This window comes from Myotis brandtii, unplaced genomic scaffold (genome assembly GCF_000412655.1).
Source record: "Myotis brandtii unplaced genomic scaffold, ASM41265v1 scaffold84, whole genome shotgun sequence".
NCBI classification, from domain to species: domain Eukaryota; kingdom Metazoa; phylum Chordata; class Mammalia; order Chiroptera; family Vespertilionidae; genus Myotis; species Myotis brandtii.
The window spans coordinates 7,065,906-7,075,704 of NW_005371410.1; positions in this window are offsets into that span (position 1 = coordinate 7,065,906).

Below are 9,799 nucleotides of genomic sequence, written 5' to 3' on the forward strand. Positions count from 1 at the left end.
AAAATTAACACAGAATTGGGCAACAAGGAAGACTATAAAAAAAAGTTTAACTGTTTTCTTCATAAGTGAGAAATAAGAGACAAAAAGGCAACTGGTAGCAATGTGTGTATATCTGTGAGGAGAGAGAGAGAGAGAGAGAGAGATTGATTAAGTCCTGAATTTCTGATGGAATATTTGAATGATAGACTTCTCTTCATAACCAGTACTAGGAATTGGAAGTGGGTGATTTTATTCAAATTTCACATAGCTCTACAACAGGATTCACAAAACTTATGAATACATGTAATTCTATAATAGAATAATGTTAGCCAGTTCTTTCAGCCCTGATTACGAAGGTAAATTTATTGCTGTGTCCTCTGATCCATCTGGGTGTTCTTCATCTCTTCACCATACACTGTGTAGCAATTGGAAGGTCTACAAGATTGGTAATCAAGAGGAGTGGGTGGCTATTAAGCAATAATTCTTTCCCTTAGAATCAATTGATAAGCCACATGTGAAATCAGTCTTATTTTTGACCAAAAATATTAGTCCCAGTTTAACTACCCATATTCTTCACTAGAGTTTTAGATAAATGATTCCTATACCCAGGAATCAAATTCATTCTAAAAAGAAAAAAAAAATGTCACAGTTGATAATGTTTAAATCGATATACCCTGGATTCTGAAAGGTAAATTAAAAGGCATATTCTAAAATATGGGCTTAAAGGGACAGCTATTATGGAATTAAGAATAAAATTTCTCTAAATTATAAATTTTAATAGGGATGATTTTATTGTTGATTTTTTTGTTATTCTGTTTTAATAAATTCAGCCTTCTTATTTTTATGACATGTGATCTGAACTTCCCCTAGAACAAAACCACATTTAATCTAAGGCAGATTTACTCATTTTATGAAGAAACACTGAGTTATTTTTTATTGTGTCTATATGTTCCCAGCTAAATTTATTCTTGACTTATGTTTATGTATTGATCAATTTGGTAGCAGATCCTTTAGTTCTGTCCAACATATTGTTTTCTTGGACATTAAGATTGCCTCTGGAATCTTGAGCTGGTCAAAAAGTGTTTCTAAAACTAACTTTTTAACTCTTTGAACACAGATTAAAATATCTAAGACAGTGGTTCTGTTTGCACCTGCTGGTATGGCCTCAGAAGCTCTGTGTAATGACACTCTCTTCTTCCAAGATGAAGTAGGTCACACGTATTCCACCCTAAATCACACCACTGTCACTCATGTGATGAATATCACACAGAAAAAGTGACAGCTGGGGCTTGAAACATAATTTGGGTCAATCCTTACAGACTAGGAAAACATTTTGGTACCTGTAGCTTATGCACAATGCCAAATTGTTAAATGAATGAAAAAATAAACAAATAAATGCAAGTTGACTGGGTCCGCAACTCTTGACTCTAGTGACCTCATTCATAGTACTGTGCATTCATTAACTGAAATGAGGCCCACAGATAACCCTTTCCCTGTGCAAGAAATCCAACTTTAAAGGATTATACTGAATATTTTAACAGAGGACAAAGTATAGCTGTTTGTTCTATACGAAGTTACCCAACCTCCTTCTTTTTCTAGCCCCTCATCTCAAATTTTGTTGGGGATAAAACTGGGGAGAGAGAGATTTTGGAGGTCCTTTCTTTTGTCTGTAGGTATTATATATTTCCTATTCTAGGGGAGTTTTGTGATCTATAAGTTCTTAATTGCTAAATATCTTCCAGATTTCCTAACTGACCATTTACTTGTCTAGGACCCCCCAGCGGGCTTCCTCAAACTGGTATAGATTTGTTTTTATATTTCTTCTGTCATTTGGATGGGATTTGAGGAAGGATGAGAAGACAGTCCTTTGTTCAGTCAGCCATCTTGATTCAGAGTTGATAACCTTTATCAGGGCAGGCACAGAGGGACAGAACTCATGCCCCAGATCCTTTAAAAAGCAATTTTGAGAGACATTGAGCACGTTGAGAAGACTAGCAACCTGACCTACATTCTTTTAGTTTATTGATTTGCAAAATCCTAGTCTTTCTTTACTTTCATGTTTTCTGTGCTTCAGTTCTTTATGAAGAAATATAATAGCAAATAGAGGAAAAGAATTATTAATTGTATCGACCTTTATTCTTAATTCTACAAGCATCATAAACATGGAAAGAGAATGAGATAAATGCTTTGCATTCCAACTTGGGATTCCCATCAATTCCATTATTTTTTAATCAAGAGGAATATTCTTGAAAAATACATATCCTTCTCAGCAGGTGTATTTTGTTTGGTTGTGCTTCAATTAGAATTACATGTGCTTGGAGGGAGAAGATGTCTGTATGTTCAAGGAAGTATTTTTACCTATTAGTTCTACAGTGTACACAGCAAAAACTTACGCTTTCCTCTAACCAGGGATTTTTATGTATTGTTATATTATTAAAATGAGATGTAGTATGTCTTATTATAATAAAAATGGTTGCTTAATAAAAGTAAAACTAATCAACAAAATGGATATAATTTCTACTCTGAAAGATGAGACAAGATATTACTCATTTTAGTCTCAGTAATTGGTAGTGATGATGATGGTGATGTGTGTGTGTATGTGTGCACATGTGTGTATTTAGCTGCTAAGCATTTTCTCACTAAAATCCAAAGTGAAGATGCATGGAAGGGAAACTGAAGGGGCATTGGTTTGTACGAATTAACAAGATCTACTGAAATAGAAAGAAGGAGAAGGAGAGAGAAGGATAACTGGTATTAAAGGAGGAACTGTGAAATGGATTCTGTGTTTTGTTTTGTTTTGTTTGTTTTGTTTTTTTCTTTTTTTATGCGCTAAGGGCTGTGGACTAGGCATATTTCCTTGATACCCTTTCTCAGTACCCAGTGACCTTCTGTTGCATCTGCTCAGAAATCCCACTCACTATTGTGCTTCCTCAGAGACATCCCTCCATGATCCTCTCTTCCTTCTTCTCTGTCCACATTAATCTGTTCAAATGGTTTTTGCTTTCTTCAAGACATACCTGTAATTTCCTCCCCTCTCCATAGTATTTCCTCTGATTATTCTTTATGCCTCCCTTCTCTGATTTACCTCAACATTTAGAGAAGGGTAGTAGTGGCAAGAAGTAGCAGTATTATCTAACTTTGTATACTGTTTTAAAACTTATGTTGTGCTTTTACATTTTTAATCTCATTGAATTTGAGGGAGGTATTAGAAGCCCATTTTTATGATAAGGACATAGAAACTGAAAAGTTAAAAGGAATGTTCAAGGTCATTCAAGTATTTATTTAAGAACAGAGCTGTGAGAGGAAGGTTATAACACTCTAGGGTTCATAGAAAACTAAAATTCATGCCAGGATGCCTTCAAGACTATATAGTGAAAAGTGCTTTGGACCTTGGTCCTTATCTAAGCTCTGAAACTTACCAGCTGTGTGACTTTGAACAAATCATTAGTCCACTTTGACCTTTGTTTTTCTGTCCCAGGTATTGCCAGTGCTTGTCATGAAAGAAAATGAGATGTAAGGGCAAAGTTATCTGTTAAAAGTAGAGCTCTGTAAAAATATTATGCTGATAGGACTGTTGTGTTTTACAACTAAGTTACCAAATGCTCTAGGGCAGTTCTGCAATTCCTGGGCTTCCCAAATTATTTGTTGTTATTTAAATTTGTGAAAAGAGAAAATGAAAATTAGAGATGGCCACAGAATAAATTGTTTGAAGATAACACCTAGACAGTGGGCAAAGTCCTGATTATCTATTGTTGTTATCTATTATTGTGTGGCTTAAAGCAATACTTTATTGTTATCTCCTGGTTCTGGGGGCTGAGGGACCAGCTGAGGTTCTCACTTGGGGGACCTCCATATGGTTTTAGACAGAGAGCAGCAGAGGGTGGGGTAATCTGAAGGCTTCCTCACTCAGCACCAGCATGCTGAGGTGACTGGAACAGCTTAGGACTGATTTGTCACTGCTCTCTCTAAATAACCTCTCCACACAGGGAGCTTGGATTTTCTTACAAATTGCAGTCTAAGGCAGTTAGACTTCTTACTTGGAGGCTGGCTTTCTCCAGAGTAAGAGTTCCAAAAAGCTGAGAAGCAAACTAAGAAGCTCTTATGATCTAGAGTTGGAGTCCCATGATGATATTTTTGCTGTCTTTATTAGTCAGGTGCATCATCAGTGGCAGCCCTGAGTCAAGGAGAGAGGAGGAGTGGGCTGTACTCCTCAATGGAAGAATGGCACATATGACAGGGAGGGAAATAACTGAATGTTGTTCTCTGGGAGACAAGCTAACAGTAAGCTCTGTCTTCTGTCCTCTAATCTGTTGGCTGACCAATGTCTCAAAGCTTACCTGTCACATCTACACTAATAAAAGACAAACACGCAAATTGGTATCACTCTGCTACACCCACCAGCCAATCAGGATGAGTATGCAAATTAACCCAACAAAGATGGCAGTTAATTTGCATATGCAGGTGCAGAGCTAAGACTGAAGACTATTGAAGACTGAAGACGACTGGAGTGGAGAAGCCAAGCCTCACTGCTTTGGCTGCACTGAAGACCTGGGTCCTGGGTTTGGGAGGAAACCGGTGCTGTCAGCCAGGGGAAGGAAGGCCTATTGCGCGAATCTTCATGCAACGGGCCTCTAGTACTAATATATTCCAAACAACACCACATTCGTCACTATCTCTTGCCCATCTGTGACACACACACACACACACACACAGAGTATCAGATTCATTGTCTGCTAATCAACATGTTGCATTTATATACCTCTCCACTCACCTGAATTTTTGTGTTTAGATTGAGTTTATCATTACTAAAGATAACAGTTTAGATTTTTTATATATATATATGTAAAATCAGAAATCTGTTCTTTGGCCATACTTGCCCCCATTTATGCTAACAGCCATAACAACCTATGCATGTTTCATCACAAGAAAATCCAGGAAAAAGAGTTTGGGCAGCAGAGTCCATGTGACTGCATCTAGGAACTTAGCAAGTTGATGTGTGTGTGTGTGTGCGTGTGTGTGTATGAGAAACACAGAGAGAGAGAGAGAGAGAGAGAGAGGAGAGAGAAAGAGAGAGAGAGAGAGAGAGTTTTATGTACTAGGGTAGTGATATGCAAAGAATAGTAGTAATATTTCTAATACAGAAAAATACATTTTAGGATTCTGAGACTATAATTCTCTCCTAGGTCAACATTAACTTCTACCTGACTTTAGATTGGCAGAAAAATTGCCTCATGGGCTTTACCTCAATAGGCTGCACTGAAATTATTTTAGATTTTGCCTAATTGCTTTAAGTATATTTTTTGTACATCTAATTTTTATAATGAAAGAAGTGGGATGCAGTTTTATTGTAAGTACTAATGGCAATAACGCTAAGAGTACAGGCTGCTTCTGTATTTCGTGTTGGCGAACGCGCAGTGACAGCTATGAAGCTGCCAGGCGTATCCAGCCAAGAAAATGTACATAAGAAAAGTATATGGAACAACTGTTAGAGAAGCCATAAGAATTCCCCATGTCGCATTAATATGGTGTTAAAATGATTTTAATTGTGCGCACACACCCACAGACCTCCAAGGGTTAACTGCACACAATGTAATGAATTCAATAATGATGAGTTAAAAAAGGTCTAATTAGCAAGTAACCACTTTATTATGAAAGAAAATGGTAATGAATTTAATAGCTCAAAATCATTAACAATATTTAGTTTGCTGATACTTGTTCTCTATTATCCTCATTAATATGAACATTTAATATGTTTTAAAATGGATTTGTAATACTTTCTGTGCCATGAGGTTACACTGACAGAAAGAGTGTAATTATTCTGCTAATTGTTATCACTGTATGTTTGTGCTCCGAATAGAAGTATATTTAGGTGTTAATACAAAAAAAAAGTAATTAAGGAAGGAAAGATTTAAAACCTAATTAAACAAAAACTAAAAAAAAATCTTAGTCTACTAAAAGAAAAGAAATTTGAATGCTTTGGGAAGTATTTTTTTCTATTGTTGTGAATTTTTTGAAGGAGGGAATAAAATAATCTAAAAGAAAACTGGGGTAAAGAAAAAAAATAGAAGTTCAAGATTCACATTCTGCAAAGTAAAGTTAGATCTCTCTAGCATGCCTGACTGCAATGAAATGCAAACTGTGATGATGGCTGAAAATGTGTCTCACACATGGGGCAGTTAGTAGCTTTGCTCCCTCACTTGAACTTATCCTAAAACCCCCTCTGTCTTAGTTGTCCCCTAAGAATCCTCACTCTGGTTCATTTCCCACTGAGTCTTTTTTTTTCTGAGACTCAATTTAGTTTTTCTTCTTGGACCTCACTCTGGTTCATTTCCCACTGAGTCTTTTTTTTCTGAGACTCAATTTAGTTTTTCTTCTTGGAGTACCCTTTAGTCACCAGAGCCTCTAAAGGTAAAAAAAGTTTCAGTCACAAATCTTCATAGATGGAAAATATCACAGCATAAAGAAGACACTTATTGTTTGAACATCATCTAGCGTTGTCAAAGGCGAAGAGAAAGATGGAAAAAGCAAGCAAACAAATGAATAGTTTCTTCCCAACAAAGAGTCTGAAATTCTTTGTTAAGAGATCAGCCCAATATACCACTCCAGAGTTGGTGGTCATATGACCTTCCTATTTTGTCCGGCGTAAAAACAGAAGTTTGATAGACTGTTCTGAGAATGGGTTGAGTATGAGCTACAACATAATTTCCATAGTTTGAATTTTTCCCTTTAATAATTCAGTATAAGTTAAGAATCTCTTCTAAGAAGATAGTAAAGACAAACAATGAAGATCTGCTTTGAAAATGCTAAGTCCCAATACCCTTTGTTTGGATCAATCATTCTTTCTACTTTACTATCCTGTTCCCTGCCCTCACCATATACACAGACTGATCTTGCTGCCACCTCTCCTCCAGCATCCTCTGTTTTGGGTGTCAGACCAATAATCCCAAATCAAAGTTTGCTATCAACCCTCCGCATGAAACAGACAAAGTTAGAGATTTACAAGGACCTTTCTGCACTCTACATGCAAAGTATATAGAGAGAATTTAGAATCACAAAATCAATCCATCAATATATAGCTCTATTTTGAAAGCATTCTCTTAACTTAAATGTGTCAAACACAATATTAGAAACAGAGGGGCTCCAGTCCATATTGGCTCCATTATTCTTCCTTCTAATCCCCCTATTCATATTGTACTATATTTTGTACACTTCTCAGGTAAATTGTTAGCTCTTGTTCTTGCTTTCAAGGAACATAGTTGTCCAACATGGATAATTTAGCCATTAAAAAAAGCAAATTGTAATCTATAATTGAATTCATCAGTTACCCTACAGGCAAGCTCTGCTCCTGAATGCTGCCATACAGACATCTATAGAAAATATAAAAAGCCAAGCATACTGAAAATTTGGTAGTAGATGTTAAAATGGATTATTTTCTATGTCCTAGGATTAAAAATGTCCAGGTTATCTGACTGCCTTAAGGAATAAATCTCTATAAACAGTTTTTAATCGTCCAGGCCAAGAAATAATGATATCCAGCCCAGTTTGCATCAATGTAGATAAACATAATAGACAGTATATGACTAAAGTGACAAAAAATATCATGCAAGTGATAATGGTGTTGTCACACTATGGATTGACAGATAAAGTTTTCCATAATGACATGAACAATAGAGACACTTTGCCAGTATAGTCTTCCACTTTTCTTTAATTCTTATACATAATTGTGTATATTACATATTATGTAAATGTTTGCTTTGATTCTTAAAAAGGTAGAACTATGTCTGCTATTTCATAATCTGATTTCTTACATTAAAGTAGGTCTTAGACATAGTTTAATAAAAAGAATTATATCATTATTTTTACTGATTGTGTAATATTATATCAAGCCTGTATGACTGTGACAAATTTTTTATTACTAGATATTAGTTTTTTCCTTTGTCCTCATCTGGGAGGAGGATTCCTTTTTGTATATTGCCTGATTTGTTCCTCAATATAAAATTCCTCAAGTAAAATATATCCAAAGATGTACCCAATTTAAAGTGCTAAAACATATTGTCAAATGATCCTCCAAAAATATTAAGTCAGTATATACTAGTACTTCCACCAACCATTTTGAATAAGAGTGACTGTTTCTTCATATCTTTGTTGACATTGGACAAAGTTTATCTTCTTTTTTCCCCAAACTAAAAATCTAATTTATCATTATGGGTATTATCATTATTCTCTGGATTTACACTTTTGCTGGTATAACCATTTTGTTTAGCTCATTTCCCCTCAAGTCTTGTTTTTTAAAAGAATAAATAATTTTAAATCTAATTTTCTTTCGCCCTAACTGGTTTGGCTCAGTGGATAGAGTGTCGGTCTGTGGACTGAAAGGTCTCAGGTTCAATTCCAGTCAAGGGCATGTACCTTAGTTGTGGGCACATCCCCAGTAGGAGGTGTGCAGGAAGCAGCTGATAGTGTTTCTCTCTCATTGATGTTTCTAACTCTCTATCCCTCTCTCTTCCTCTCTGTAAAAAGTCAATAAAATATATTTTAAAAAACCTAATTTTCTTTCTAAGTACCACTTTCTTGGATATCACAGGTTTTTTACGATAGTAAAACTATTGTCTTTAATTGTAAATATTTTGTATATTCTTGTTATGATAATTTTTTGTTATTTAGGCAAGTGTCTTGACATTCTCAAATAGTTTCCAAACATGTGCTGCTCTTTATTCTTTTAACATTATGATTCTAAGTTTTTGGAATTGCCAAATACATTATTCTTTATAATACATATTTTTTGAAATATCTTGAGGGTTTTTTATGCATTACACACTTTTAGTATTTTTTTGCTAAGTTATCTTCTGTCTCAAAGGATGTTAATTACTAGGTAGTTCTCTTTTACGTTTTCAATATCTAGATTGTCTTTGTTTTCTCTAACTTTGCGGGAGGGGTATTTTGTTTATTTCTTCTGATCTCTTGTATTCATGCTTAAAGCTTTCATCAAACATTTATGATTGATCTTTAATTACCCATTCATTTTAACAAAGGAATCCTAAAAAGTTGATAGAAAACCATGGTTTTCATTCTAGATGAAAAAGTGACAAACCTGTAATTGCATTCAGGGAGCACAAAATGTTAATGTATCTTTACTCACAAGACACTCAACTTTTCTCACATAAGAATCTTTCAAGCAGGAGAAGGGGGCTAAGGGTGTCTCATTATTCTTAATAATTGTATACTTTATATAGCTTATCCAGTATTTTATATTTGGAAGAGTTATTCCACTTTATATCTGCCCATCATATTTCTTACCATTTTTACTACTTATTTTAACTTGTATTTCTTGGATCATTAGGGCAACTGAACACTATTTCATGTTTCTGTCAAATTTTTGGATGAATTATTATTCCTGTACATAATTTTCTCTTGTCATTTTGATCTTTTTCTTTGACATATAAGAACAGTTTATGTCTTAAGATTTTAACCATGTGTATATATTGATACTTTCTTTCAATTTAATTTTCATTCATAACTATGGTTATTGTATATTTTGAAGTAAATAGATGTTATATTTTTATTTTTTCAAACCTATTAGTGTGATTGTTTGTAGTTTATGACCTTGCATCATGTTAAAAAGGGTCTTATTCATATCATATATATGAAAATGCCTTTCTATATATTCTTCTATAAATTTTATTCTTTTATTTTTTGGTATATATATTTTCTTTTTTCTTTGTTGAGAGTTATCTAATATTATTGTTTTTCTTTCCCAACATTAGTAATTGTGTCAACCAAATTAATTAAATAACTCATCCTTCCCCCCCCCCCCCCCCCC